This window comes from Scaptodrosophila lebanonensis, unplaced genomic scaffold, assembly GCF_003285725.1.
Source record: "Scaptodrosophila lebanonensis strain 11010-0011.00,11010-0021.00 unplaced genomic scaffold, SlebRS2 tig00000157-arrow-arrow-pilon, whole genome shotgun sequence".
In the NCBI taxonomy this organism is placed as follows: Eukaryota; Metazoa; Arthropoda; class Insecta; order Diptera; family Drosophilidae; genus Scaptodrosophila; species Scaptodrosophila lebanonensis.
Window position 1 is genome coordinate 654,369 of NW_022060595.1, and position 13,856 is coordinate 668,224.

Below are 13,856 nucleotides of genomic sequence, written 5' to 3' on the forward strand. Positions count from 1 at the left end.
TTCCAGAGCTTGTACGCGTGTTTTTTTTTTTTACCAAAACGCCTTGCAGATCGAACAACTGACTTTGAAGTGTTATCAACATTACATTGTTGCATAAAGATCAAAAATATTTATGTTTTTATTGTAGTTAGGGTATGTGTTTTAAGAAAGTAATATCAGAATATTAATTTGTTTCCATGAAATTTTGGAATTTATGCCAAAAAATTGGACTTCTGGCCCAATATGCACTGTCAAAATAGATAGGCTAACAATGCGAAATGGCACTGCGTAAAATGAAAAAAATATGGTATGTATTTGGCCAATCTCGCTAGTTGCAAGGTCAAAAACCAACTTAATTCTTAATGTAACACATTATTTTTCAATTTATTTATGTAGCTTTTGTTACTTTCAAACGGAAAACTGTTGGTTTTAAAGGTCATTGGGTTTCAATGGGTTAACAAAGTTCTAATCGATGACAAATAGCAGCGCTACCTTAACATTAAATTCGAAACTGCTCACATATATCGATAAGTTGGTGTAAAATCCAATATAAAAGAAGAGACATTTTGTCATGATTGGATTGTTTTTACAATTTTTACAAGCAACTTTGAACGAATTGGACTTTCATGGAAAAATCGTATTTGTGAAAACTTAACTTTTTGTCAATTCGATATTGACTAATTTTTCCCTGAAATGAGAACAGCCACGTTATGATGTTAAGTAATGACGCTGTAATGTAATACATCTCTGGAATCCTAGTTATTAAATTTTTTGGTTTCTGATAAGATAACACATGCATATTTATTAAAAAAATACGTATGTATGTATGTATGTATTTGAGTGCACGAGAAGTGCTATGAATTAGAACTGAAAATCAAACCGCGTGTCACACCCATTCAGATTCTTAAATTGTTCTTTGTTTATTTGAATTTTAAACAGTTTTCGATTTTGGTATTGAAATATACTGGGAAAGGTATGTATAAACATAAATACATAATCATACATATACAAATGTATACAGTGTACATATGGTGGAGAACTTTTTCAAAAGCCAATGCAGAATAATTTAATTTTCATACATTAAATAATTAATTATTAATCCCTCTACCCAGGGTTACTAGTTATGTATATACTAGTTTTGTGTACATACATACATACATATGTAGCTTTTGAACTCTGGACAATGCAGATGGAACTACAAAGTTTTTGCATGATATGTCAATTTTAAAGAGTCATGTTATCTGTAACCATCTGTTGCTGTAGCTGCTTTGATTCAATTCTTTACTGCATGCATGCTCCCACATAGTCACGCATAGACACAATTCCTATAAAAATGTGCAGTTACACAACCTTTACGTGAGTTTGAATACTGTTTTAATTTACAGAGTACTTCAAAGTCAGGAAACCCGACTTTAGATTCTCTAAAGTTAGAAGGGTTAGGTTAGGTTGACCCGGTGGACCGCTGCACTGTGGGGCCTCAAGCCAAAACAGCGTGTAAAACCCAAACATTTTATGAACGCTTTGAGGATTATGCTTAAACGTATCTAATAGTAAAATACGAAAATTTTACTCAAAGAAATCGAAATGAAAGTTTAGGAGATACATATGTTCACTCAAAGTTGACCCTTTTTTTAGTCGGCAACGATATACTCCATTTTGTGCAAATACTGCGTCTTTCTGGTATTATATTTAATAAATTATCTAAAAAAAAATCCTTCGGCGCCACAGGACTTCGAGAATTTTCATTTTTTCTTCCCTTGTAAGCCAACAATTGACTGACTATGAAGTAGTCTATGAGAATCGAAATTAAACCTAGCAGTTCCGTATTTTCACATTTATTAGTAAATTTGCTACATAACGTAAAATATTAAAGATTGCCTGAAACAGCACTTGCTTTACTCATGAAAAATCTCAATATACAAGAAACTCTAGAGATTTCGGCTAGGGGTTTTTTTTAAATCTCTCGAAAAATTCGTAGGTGTTACAGAACTTTGAGAGATTTCATTTTTCGAACTTCCCTTTTAACAGCTGAGTGTCGACGTTTACATTTGACTGTGTTTAAATTCCCTTAAGCACTAATATACCACTTGCAATAATAATAGCCAACGAGAATGTGCGAAAACGCCAATTAAATGTTGAAAAAATACAACGCAAATGTTTAAGAAGTGCATCTGATCCCTTTGCAAGTTCAGATAGCATGTGTTAATTTTTTATTTCTGGTTACAAATCATAAATCAGGGTATATTTACAGCTGTTGACAACTAATTAACAACGATGGTGCCGGTTGAGGATTTCATCATTTTTCTCCTTTTTTAAAATGTTTTTAATGTTTACATATTCTATATGTGAGACCCATGAACTTAAAAACAAACCACAGTCGAGTTCAAATTTCTAACTCAAATATTTTTTATGAGTGATGTCTTGTCCATACAACGGGTTTAACCGAGACAACTAATTAACAACGTTTACTTGATTAGTAAAAACAAGTAAACAAGTGAGAACGCTACAGTCGAGCAAGCCCGACAGTAAAATAGCCTGTACGCTCCACAAAAAAAGAAAATTTAAAAAAAAAATAAATTAATAAAAAAATTGAATTAATTAATTAAATAAGTAAAGAAAATTTACTTAATACATAGAAGACATGTTTATGTACACTTTTAACAGCATACATTTATACCACGTGTTTATGCGTGTTTATATCCGTGTATGTATGCATCACAAATGTGAAACAAAACAAGCAACAACAACAACAGCTGCTTGCAGAGTTCCAGGCAGCGCATGGGCAGCGATTTTATTTATGGCTATAACTTCAGAATTGACCTATCATGATGAAACGGACACATTATCACTAACTACCACTGTACCTACCAAAATTTATTTCAAAATTCCAAGAATTACGGAGGTTATGGAAAAAAAACGAATTGCAGGGGAGTGGAGGGGCGATTATACGAATGGAAAATCGGGAAAACCCCCATAGCGGGAAGTGGGTGGAAAATCAAAAAAATACAACAAACTTGCACAGCGTGCACACATAAGGCATCTTTGTGCAAAATTTGGTGTCTCTACCTCTTATATACATGAAATGTACAAGAGTATATTAGGTTTGCGCGAGCTAGAGCTAGAGACACCAAATTTCCCTCCCTCCCCCCTCTCCCGTAATTCTTGGAATTTCGAACTAAAATTATGCAAATACCCCCAGTTAGTTATTATGTGTCACTATGATAGACCGATTTAACAAGAAGTTATAACCATAAATATATTTGCTGCTGCAGCGCTGCCCAAGCGCTGCCCGCGGCTGTTGTTGATGCTGGTGCTTTGGTTGACTGCACATATGTTTACACAGACACGAATAGATGCGCATAGGCACACAGACGCCATTGCTATGTAAATGTGCAATTATACACCCTTTACGTGAGTTCGAATACCAAAAGAGGTAAAATATATCAAATTTTTTTTTATTTTCCAAATTTTTTTTTTAATTTTCTATAATTATTGTAAACATATGTACAGAGTATTTCAAAGTCGGGACACCCGACTTTAGCTTTTTTACTTGTTTTTTGGAATGATTTGTCAAAATTTGCTACATTCTGTTGGGGGATCACTTTTTAACGTTGTTCCATAAATGTTCAATGTGATTCAGATCAGGACTGCACGATGGCCATTCAAGAGCCCAAACAAAACTTGTGTCCAATAATTGTTTTGTTGGACGCGCCGCAAGTTTAGAGTCATTATCTTGCTTATAGGCCCAAGCACCCGGAATTTTTTTATATTCGCCTATGCCATCAAGACATCCCTCAATATATCGACTTACTTCTCCCAAGTTACAATTCTATCGATGCGGAATATGAGACCAACTCTGTTCCATGAGAAACACTCTGAAATATTTTTTTCGCCTCGACCATACTTGACGACAGTTGCATACACTTTGGATTAAGATTTACTACTTTTTGGGTTCGTATAAATTTTCTACCATCAATACCAAGTCGGTTAATAATTATTTCATAAGTCCGGACTAAATATTTCCATTTGTTAAAAATTCAATCAACATGGGTTTCAGCGTCGTCGTCTTTGCGCAATTGTCACCATTTGCGTGATGCGTAAGTTTCGCCGCTGGATCCTAGCCTCAAGCAAACGACCAGCGACTGCATGTTGCATCGTTTTGATACCAAAATTCAAGCTGGATGTCTACAGATCCCCTACGAGGATCTAAATTGCCCATTTGAACAACCTTGCTATCTTTGTGCTCCGATGTTTTGCGTGGTCTCTTTTTGCGTGGAATATTTTTTATTGTGTCATACTTTTGCAAATGCTTACGATCATTGAAAACCATCGTTTTTAAGCAACTTAGGTCTGTTGATATTTCCTGATAGGACGTGCCAATGTCCTGAAGCTCAAAATTGCTTTACGTAAGGCCGGGGTGCATCATCCATGATTGATTATATTTTATTGAAATCCGTTAGATTAAGGCAACTATTATTACTTGATATTTGGTCACACTTGTTTTGTCATTATGATTTGTGCTATGTATCTATAACAGGTTAGTTCTCATCAATCGTTTGCTAAGGAAAGAACTCGCGCATAAGCGTATAATAAAATATGTATAACCTCTAAACACTTTAAAGCAACTGCGTCTCACTTCTTCCTCCAACTGCTCTAAAATTATAGCCACCAAAGGTTATAATATCCAACAGGGCCCAGAGCTATAGAGGAAGTGAGAAGTGTCTTTATGGATTACTGTGTGTGATCGCGAAAGTATAAAGACAAATAGAAGTGCTTCGTGGATTACTGTGTGTGACCGCGAAGAAGTAAAGACAAACAGAAGTGTTTTGTGGATTACTGTGTGTAATCGGGAAAAGGCAAACATGAGTGCGCAGGGGTTATATTCCATCGAAAAGTTGGATGGTGAAAATTATGCGGTGTGGTCGGTGCACATGAAAAGTGTGTTGGTACAGTACGACCTATGGCCAATCGTGTGTGGTAGATCGGTAAAAAATGAGTCCGATACGGCTGAGCAAAAGGCTGAGTTTGATACGCGCGACGAAAAGGCATTAGCAAACATTTTACTAGGTGTAAAAGCGTCGGAAATTAATTTCATAAAGAACTGTAATTCGGCAAAAGAAGCTTGGGATAAGCTTGCAGCTGTATATCAGCCGCGTGGGCCTGCAAGAAAAATTTAATTGTTTAAAAGATTGCTTCGGTTACGCTTGTCAGAGGGTTCAGATGTAAAAAACTATATAAGTGAGTTTTCTGACGTTGTGGACAAGCTCAAGGAAATAGGCATGGATATTTCTGAAGACATTCTAACAATTGTGTTGCTGTCGGGGCTAAGTAAGCCGTTTGAAAACTTTGTGGTAGCTGTCGAGACACGCGAGCAGTTGCCGTCATTGTCTGATCTCAAGGTTAAAGTGTTAGAAGAGGGAGACAGACAACGCGTGAACACCGAAGAGGTGGATAGCAGTGTACAGCAAGTCTTAGTAACGCGTGCCCAAAACAGAGGCAAAAGGAACTCGCAAAATGAGAACGGCGCGAAGCATAGCAGAAAATGTTACAAGTGCGGCCGTGAGGGGCATTTTATTGCTCAGTGCAAGCAAAATGTAAGAAGTGGCGAGAACAAGAAGGACAGTGATAAAGCGCTTGCAATCATAGCGAATGTGCAAAAGAATAACTGTTTATCAAAAGCAACTTGGTGCCTAGATAGCGGCGCCACTGAACACATGTGTTGTGACAAATCGTGGTTTGACGATTTAAGAGAGCATAAAGAGAAAATCTTACTTGCTGGAGAGAGTTTCATATATGCCGATGGCATTGGTACTGTGTGTGTGAACTATGAGAACTCTACCATTAAAATGGAAAACGTATTATACGTCAAAGAGTTGCAAACAAACTTTATATCGGTCTCCAGAGCGGTCGAAAAGGGTTATAAAGTGATTTTTGATAAACAAAGCGCGATAATAAAGGACAAGCAAAACGAGAATATTCTACATGCAAACAAGTGTAATGATTTGTTCATTGCTGATATTCACAAAAAGAAGTGCATGTATACAAACGCTAGTAGTGATGAACTGTGGAAATGGCATTGTCGGTTGGGTCATTTGAATATGAAAAGTATTAAGAAAATGGCATGTGACGAAATGGTCTATGGGTTAAAAGCGATTAACAATAAAGTGAACTTAGAAAACGTCCTATGTGAGACATGTGCGAAAAGCAAAATTTGTGTAAAGGCATTCCCAAAGGAGGCAGAGAATCGCGCAACAGAGTTACTGAGCTTAATTCATACAGACATTTGTGGGCCGATAAGCAAGGCGTCTGCCGGTGGCGCTCGATATTTCGCAACATTTATCGATGATTACTCACGCTATATTTTTGTGTATATGTTGAAAACGCGTGATCAAGTTTTTGCGGCATTTAAAGACTTTGTGGTGTTTGCCGAAAAACAATGTGGTAAAAGGGTAAAAGCTGTTCGAAGCGATAACGGTCGTGAATACGTTAGTCGTGAATTTGAAAAATATTTGTCGGAAAACGGAATACAGAGACAGCTAAGTGTACCGTATACCCCACAGCAAAACGGGGTGGCTGAGCGAGCGAATCGCACACTTGTAGAAATGGCTAGGAGTATGTTGGTATATTCGTGCGTAAATGAAAGTTTGTGGGGCGAGGCAGTGCAGACTGCAGCCTATATACGCAATAGGTCAGTAACAAGAAGTTTAGCCAACAAAACGCCGTATGAGGCATGGACTGGTAAAAAACCAAGTGTGGCGCATTTAAAGGTATTCGGCTCGAAAGCAGTGGCACTAAATAAAGCGCATAAAAAGAAATTTGGTGCAAAAGGCAAGGAGTACTTAATGGTAGGGTACTCATGGACTTCTAAAGCATATCGACTGTTTTGTCCAAAGTCGCAGACGGTTATAGAAAGCCGTGATGTTATTTTCATGGAAAGTAATGATGGCGAACGCAAAATGGGCGTAGGGGACACAACATTGTTCGACGAATGTGTGCCATCAAGTAACATGGGTCAATCAGCGGGTGCAGAGGTGATCTGCAATGAAAGTCTTGTGTGTGAGCAAGATGCTGGTGACATTGAAGTATCCGAAGAGGGTAGCACATCCGATGGCAGCGATGAATTCGAGAGCGCAAATAGCGATGAGGCGATGTCGCCTGCAAGAAGTGAAGTCCGTGGGCCAGGGCGGCTCAAAATCGTCAGAACAGGTCAACCAGGTAGACCTCGTAAGCAATACAATATGGTAAATGTATTGAGAGTGGAAGACGTGCCGATTCCAACAACTGTAAGAGAGGCCATGAAGTCAGAAATGTGTCAGCAATGGTCAGAATCGATTCAGAAGGAGATTGATTCTCTTGAAGCCAACAAAACGTGGGAGCTGACAGATTTGCCAGTGGGCAAGAAACCGATAGGCTGCAAATGGGTCTTCGGAGTAAAGGCTGACAAGGATGGCAACGTAGAGCGCTTCAAGTCAAGATTAGTTGCAAAAGGGTGCGCGCAACTATTTGGAGTCGACTACTTCGAAACGTTCTCACCGGTGGTGAGATATTCATCCGTCAGGATGATCATAGCGCTGGCAGTGGAGAAAAAGTTGTTCCTGCACCAAATGGATGTGTCGTCTGCTTATTTACACAGCGAGTTATCTGAAGAGGTTTACATGAAGCAGCCAGATGGGTTTGTAAACGCTGAACATCCAGGCAAGGTGCTGAGGTTGAAGAAATCTCTCTACGGGCTGAAGCAAAGCGGTAGAGAGTGGAATGCCAGGCTAAATGATGTGCTGAAAAAGCTGGGCTTTGTGCCATGTGTGAGCGAGCCGTGTGTCTATATACGCAATAGGCAAGGTAATATGAATATAATTGCTGTATATGTAGACGATCTTTTAATTGCTAGCTCGACGAAAGATGACCTAGAAGACATAAAATCATCAGTTGGCGATGAGTTTGATGTAGTTGATGGCGGCCAGCTAAACCACTTCTTGGGCATAGAAGTAGAACGCGAAGGTGAAACTGGCGGCATAACTATTGGTCACAAGCAGTACGTGGAAAACCTGCTGCATGCGTGGGGCATGTCAACGTGTAAGCCTGTTGCTACACCCCTAGAAACCGGTGATCAAGTAAAGTGTGATGACAGTGGCTGCACACCCGTTGATGTAAAGAGTTATCAGTCGTTGATAGGCTCTTTGATGTATTTGGCAATAACGACAAGGCCAGATATTTTGCATTCCGTCGTAAAGTTGGCACAACGAAATGCAAACCCCCATAAGGAACACGAAGTTGCAGCAAAGCGTGTGCTAAGGTATCTAAAAGGCACAGCTGATCTGAAACTTCATTACAACGCTACGGGAAAACCGATCCATGGTTACGTCGACGCAGACTGGGCGAATGATACCACGGATCGTAAGTCGTATAGTGGATACGTCTTCATTGGAGCAGGCGGTGCTATCTCATGGGAGTCCAAGAAGCAAAGTCTGGTGGCGTTGAGCAGCACTGAAGCGGAGTACGTCGCTTTGTCTACAGCAGCACGAGAGGCAGCGTACTTGAAAAAATTGTTAGTTGAAATGGGTTTCAACGATGTCAATTGCATAAAATTGTATTGTGACAATCAGAGTGCGCAATGTTTAACTAAAAACCCAACATTGCACAACCGTAGTAAGCATATTGACATCAAATACCACCATGTTCGAGAAATGTATACTAACAATGAAATAGATGTCGAATACATATGTACTAACGATATGATTTCAGATGTTTTAACTAAGAATTTGCAAAGAAACAAACATGTGAAATGTATCAATGAGATGAATTGTTATTAGTACTATGTAAATCAAGTAAATAATGGTTGAGAAGGAGTATTGAAATCCGTTAGATTAAGGCAACTATTATTACTTGATATTTGGTCACACTTGTTTTGTCATTATGCTTTGTGCTATGTATCTATAACAGGTTAGTTCTCATCAATCGTTTGCTAAGGAATGAACTCGCGCATAAGCGTATAATAAAATATGTATAACCTCTAAACACTTTAAAGCAACTGCGTCTCACTTCTTCCTCCAACTGCTCTAAAATTATAGCCACCAAAGGTTATAATATCCAACATATTTTCTATTGATAAAATTTGATAAAAATGCGTTCTCAGACCTATAATCTACAAAAACTTACTTGATTTGTATAAAAATATACCGAAATTTTATACAAAAATTTTAACCTTTTTTGAAATCGTTGCTAATTAGCTGGCACGGCAAAATGACAAAAACTCAACTTCAAAATCGAAATTAATAAAGTTTCCGTGCTTATTAAAACTGCGACACATTTATAAAAAGGAATAGTTAAAGAAGATATAAGTGGTGATTAGGTACCGTTAGATAAATTGTTGTTATTATGAGAGTCGAAAAATCCCTTCAATTCTAGTTGTTAATTAGTTGTCAACAGCTGTACATATATTTACAGCTTTCGCTATAATTACCTATATAAGAGACGTTTGCAATGGACGATTTGTGTACTCAGAAGTATAATTAAGTCAATTCTTGGCTTTTTGTTGTACCATCCATTAAAAGGAATTGTATTTTTAATGTGTGCTGTGCTCCGCACAATATTTGCCGACAACGGAATGAATCTAATTTTCCCTGAGATATCCCAGTCAATGCATATAATGAGACTGGTAACGATAACGATGCACAAAACGAATGGCCAAAATCTCCCTTTTGGCTTCTCGGATGCGGTCTCGAGTGGGATCTCGGTACTGCTGTCATCAATGTATTATCTTGATCTGTCATCATGCATTCTGCTTTCCGTTTGTTCCGAGATGTCTTGTTCAGGCGATCTATGTTTTCCCCTGCAAAAAAAAAAATAGAATTATCTCAGTAAAATGTGATGTTCGAAAAATGTAATGTTCTATTTGGGCCAATAGAGATGCCCCTATGTGCGGTTGTTTTGGATGATGTGTGTGAATGCTGGTGTTTTAAGTATACATTTAGTAATTGCTAATTTAATAATATTTTCATAGGATATGGAAAATATTGTTTAATGCAGATTGTTCAGAAAAACTCTAAGATTTATATTCCAATGATTATTTTTATTTCGAATTTGTTAGTGCTTATAATCAAAACTCCTGGCAAAACAGACTAGGTTTGAAAAGTCCCAAAAAAATATCTGTGCCACCGAGATTTGATTTTCGGGCGAAATTTGGGAGAGAGATTTCTCTGGCTCTTGTGTAAATTTAAAGTTATTTTCCGACAAGCTATACAATTCACATGATAGTCCTGATTCGCACAGCATATTTAACAACGGACCTGCCCATTTGGCATAACACATTTTTTCAAAGTTTGTCTAATTTTTTTTTTTTTTTATTCCTTTTTTACTCCACTTGGGAGCTTAGGGCTTCTACTAGTACTTTCCATCGAACTCTATTTCTGGCCGTCTGTCTAGCTGTGTCCCATGTGATGTTGTTATGGGATAATTCCTGCTTCCTTGGGGGTTCCAGTCTACCGCCATCCTTACAATGCTGTGTGGGTCCTTTCGCAGTGCGTGGCCAATCCACATCCATTTCTTCTTCCTTATCTGGAGGTGGATTGGAGATTCACCAGTCATGCTCCACAGGTCTGCGTTTGATATTCTGTTCGGCCAGAATACCCCGCATATAATTCTGAGGCATTTGTTTATAAATGCATGCAGCGGTTGGATCATTCTTTGTGTGGTCAGCCACGTCTCGCTCCCATACAGTAATGTGGATTTCACGCAGGCATTGAAAATTCGGAGTTTGGTTTTTCTGCTTAACTGTCCGCTTCATATGCGATACAGTCTTTTGAATGCTGATCGGGCTTTGGTAAGACGGCTCGACACATCTTCGTTTACGCCACCATTGTTGGAGATAATGGTGCCGATTGAAGCGCATCGCTTTTGTTTTTGCCGTGTTTATTTCCAGCCCGACTGGCTAACTCCACGAGGTCATCAGCTTTGGATTGAATATCACAGAGCCTGTGAGAGATCAGACAGATGTCGTCCGCATAGTCCAAGTCTTCAAGATGTCTGTTGAAGCTCCACGTGATGCCACGCTTGGACTTGCATATTTCCCTCATGAGTTCGTCTACCACGATGTTGAAGAGCAGTGGCGATAGAGGGCAGCCTTGCTTGACTCCTGTGTTTGTCTGGAAAGGTGCACATGTTTCTCCATTGTGCAAGACCGCCAGGTTGGCATCATCATACATCGCCTTAATTATGGCGATAATTTTGGTCGGTGCTCCTCTCCTTGCAAGTGCGCCCCATTTTGCCGCTCTTTCCACTGAATCGAAGGCCTTCTTGAAATCGATGAACAGGAGGTACAGTGGGGCCCGCCATTCCACAGCTTGTTCGGTAATTATGCGTAGTGTGTTTGCCTGGTCTACGCAACTCCTGTGTGGTCTAAATCCTGCCTGTTCATCACGTATTGAGCCATCAATTTTTACCTGAAGACGCTCGTTCAGTAGTGTGGCTAGAACTTTATAGCTCGTATTCAACAGTGTGATTCCTCCCCAGTTGTTACAGTCGCTAAGGTCACCTTTCTTGGCTAGTTTTACAATGATTCCGCTTTTCCAGGTAATTGGAATCTGTTCGCTCTCCCATATGCCTGCGAAGTGTGGATGCAGTATTTCCGCCATCAGCTGGGTGTCAACTTGGAGGAGTTCGGCTGGTATGCCGTCTTCTCCAGCTGCCCTGTTGTGCTTCAGCTTCATTATTGCGTTGCCGATTTCTCTGGTTGATGGTGGTGCGGACGAGATTCTCAGTATCCCATTTGTTGGTGCAATACCTCTGAAGTCATCACTACTGCTTGGTGTGGCAGTGTTGCTGATCTCCATGAAGTGTTGACGCCATCTCTCTATTTGGGCTTCATCATTGGTCAGCAGGTTTCCATGTGTGTCTCTTACTGGTTGGGATTGCCTTTGGTAGCTTCCAGAGATTCGTGCTACTAACTGGTATAGTGAGCGCATGTTGTTTTCGCCGGCTGCTCGTTCTGCATCGTTTGCAAATCTATCCATTAGAGCTCTCTTATCGTTTCTGGCGGACTTCTTTACAGCTTTACACAGTTTGCGATGTTCATCACGATTGTGGCTGTTTTGGACTGCTATAGTCTTCAGATTGTTTCTCCTGCTCCCATGTCCTGTCAGATATCCAATTGGTTATTCTGCGTTGTTGAGTGCCAATAATCATCCTCAGCGTCCTGCATGTTTGTTCCCAGAGGTGATTTTGTTGCGGTGCCAGGTGTGCTCGTAATGTAGATGCCAGTCTTGCAGTGATGTTGTTGTCGCCGAATAGGTGAAGGTTGAGGGGGAACGGTGGGCTTGTGGTGTTCGCGATCCGTGGTCGTTTCCGGTTCAACTTAATTGAAAGTTCGCCTATGACCAGCTCGTGATCGCTGTCTATCGATGCTCCCCGCTTGTTCCGTACATCTAGTAGCGAGTGCCTCCATTTCCTGCTTATGCATATGTGGTCAATCTGGTTGCGTGTATTCCCGTTTGGAGATGTCCAGGTGTATTTGTGGACATCTTTGTGAGGGAATAAACTGCCGCCAATGACCAGTTGGAATGTCTGGCAAAGTTCTGTAAGTCTTTCACCATTGTTATTACGAGTCCCGATTCTATGTTGGCCCATGACTGATCTCAGTAGTCGGTTGTTGGGACCAATTTTCGCGTTAAGGTCACCCATGAGAATAGTGATGTCACCTCGGTGTATTTCCGTGAGAGTAGTTGTGAGAGCAGCGTAGAAGTCGTCTTTGGTTTGTCTAATTAATACACAGTTATGTGGTACTTATTTGAAACAAGAATTGGGTATAATATAAATTTTATTCTTAACTTTCGTTTGAGTCACAAAATAAGACTTAATTCAGCAAACAAAATAGTGATGTTCTAAAAATATAATTTTGTATTTGGGCGAAGCTGGCATATCTATTATTTGTTTGTTTTGGAAGCTGTATGTTAATATTTACAAAGGATACGCAAAATATTTTATATGCAGATTGTTCAGAAAAACTATAAGTAAAAACATATTTGAAAACTCCCAAAATTTCTGTGGCACCGACATTTTGTTTTGAGAAAAAGAGATTTCTGTGGGACCCCTGTATGTGACGCATAATTGTTGTTTTGATTTACATTGCTATGTGTATTCATTGTATGCATCAGAGACCTGCAGCGGTGCACCGCAACAATAAGTACACCGCATACGTACTTAGAATATTTCATTCACGATCATGCAAAACACCGCATAAAAAATGATGTGGTGTTGATTATACTCATGGCCTTCTTATACTTAGATCAATGCAATCACAACAATCTCCTGCTCCCATGTCCTGTCAGATATCCAATTGGTTATTCTGCGTTGTTGAGTGCCAATAATCATCCTCAGCGTCCTGCATGTTTGTTCCCAGGGGTGATTTTGTTGCGGTGCCAGGTGTGCTCGTAATGTAGATGCCAGTCTTGCAGTGATGTTGTTGTCGCCGAATAGGTGAAGGTTGAGGGGGAACGGTGGGCTTGTGGTGTTCGCGATCCGTGGTCGTTTCCGGTTCAACTTAATTGAAAGTTCGCCTATGACCAGCTCGTGATCGCTGTCTATCGATGCTCCCCGCTTGTTCCGTACATCTAGTAGCGAGTGCCTCCATTTCCTGCTTATGCATATGTGGTCAATCTGGTTGCGTGTATTCCCGTTTGGAGATGTCCAGGTGTATTTGTGGACATCTTTGTGAGGGAATAAACTGCCGCCAATGACCAGTTGGAATGTCTGGCAAAGTTCTGTAAGTCTTTCACCATTGTTATTACGAGTCCCGATTCTATGTTGGCCCATGACTGATCTCAGTAGTCGGTTGTTTATTTATTTATTTATTTATTCCTAGTGCTACAAGAATGATTCTTATA

The 13,856-nt window shown here is 39.7% G+C and overlaps 1 protein-coding gene across 2 annotated transcripts in view; it reads left to right on the forward strand.

Moving 5' to 3' along the window:
- The first annotated feature begins 625 nt into the window (after nucleotides 1-625).
- Nucleotides 626-13,856, forward strand: part of LOC115629549 (putative hydroxypyruvate isomerase) — a 106,917-nt gene continuing 93,686 nt past the window's right edge. The window contains exon 1 of one of the 2 annotated variants that reach the window (XM_030526031.1): nucleotides 626-952. The gene's annotated coding sequence lies outside the window, so the exon portion shown is untranslated. The remainder of the gene's footprint in view (nucleotides 953-13,856) is intronic. The other variant, XM_030526033.1, reaches the window with a different exon arrangement.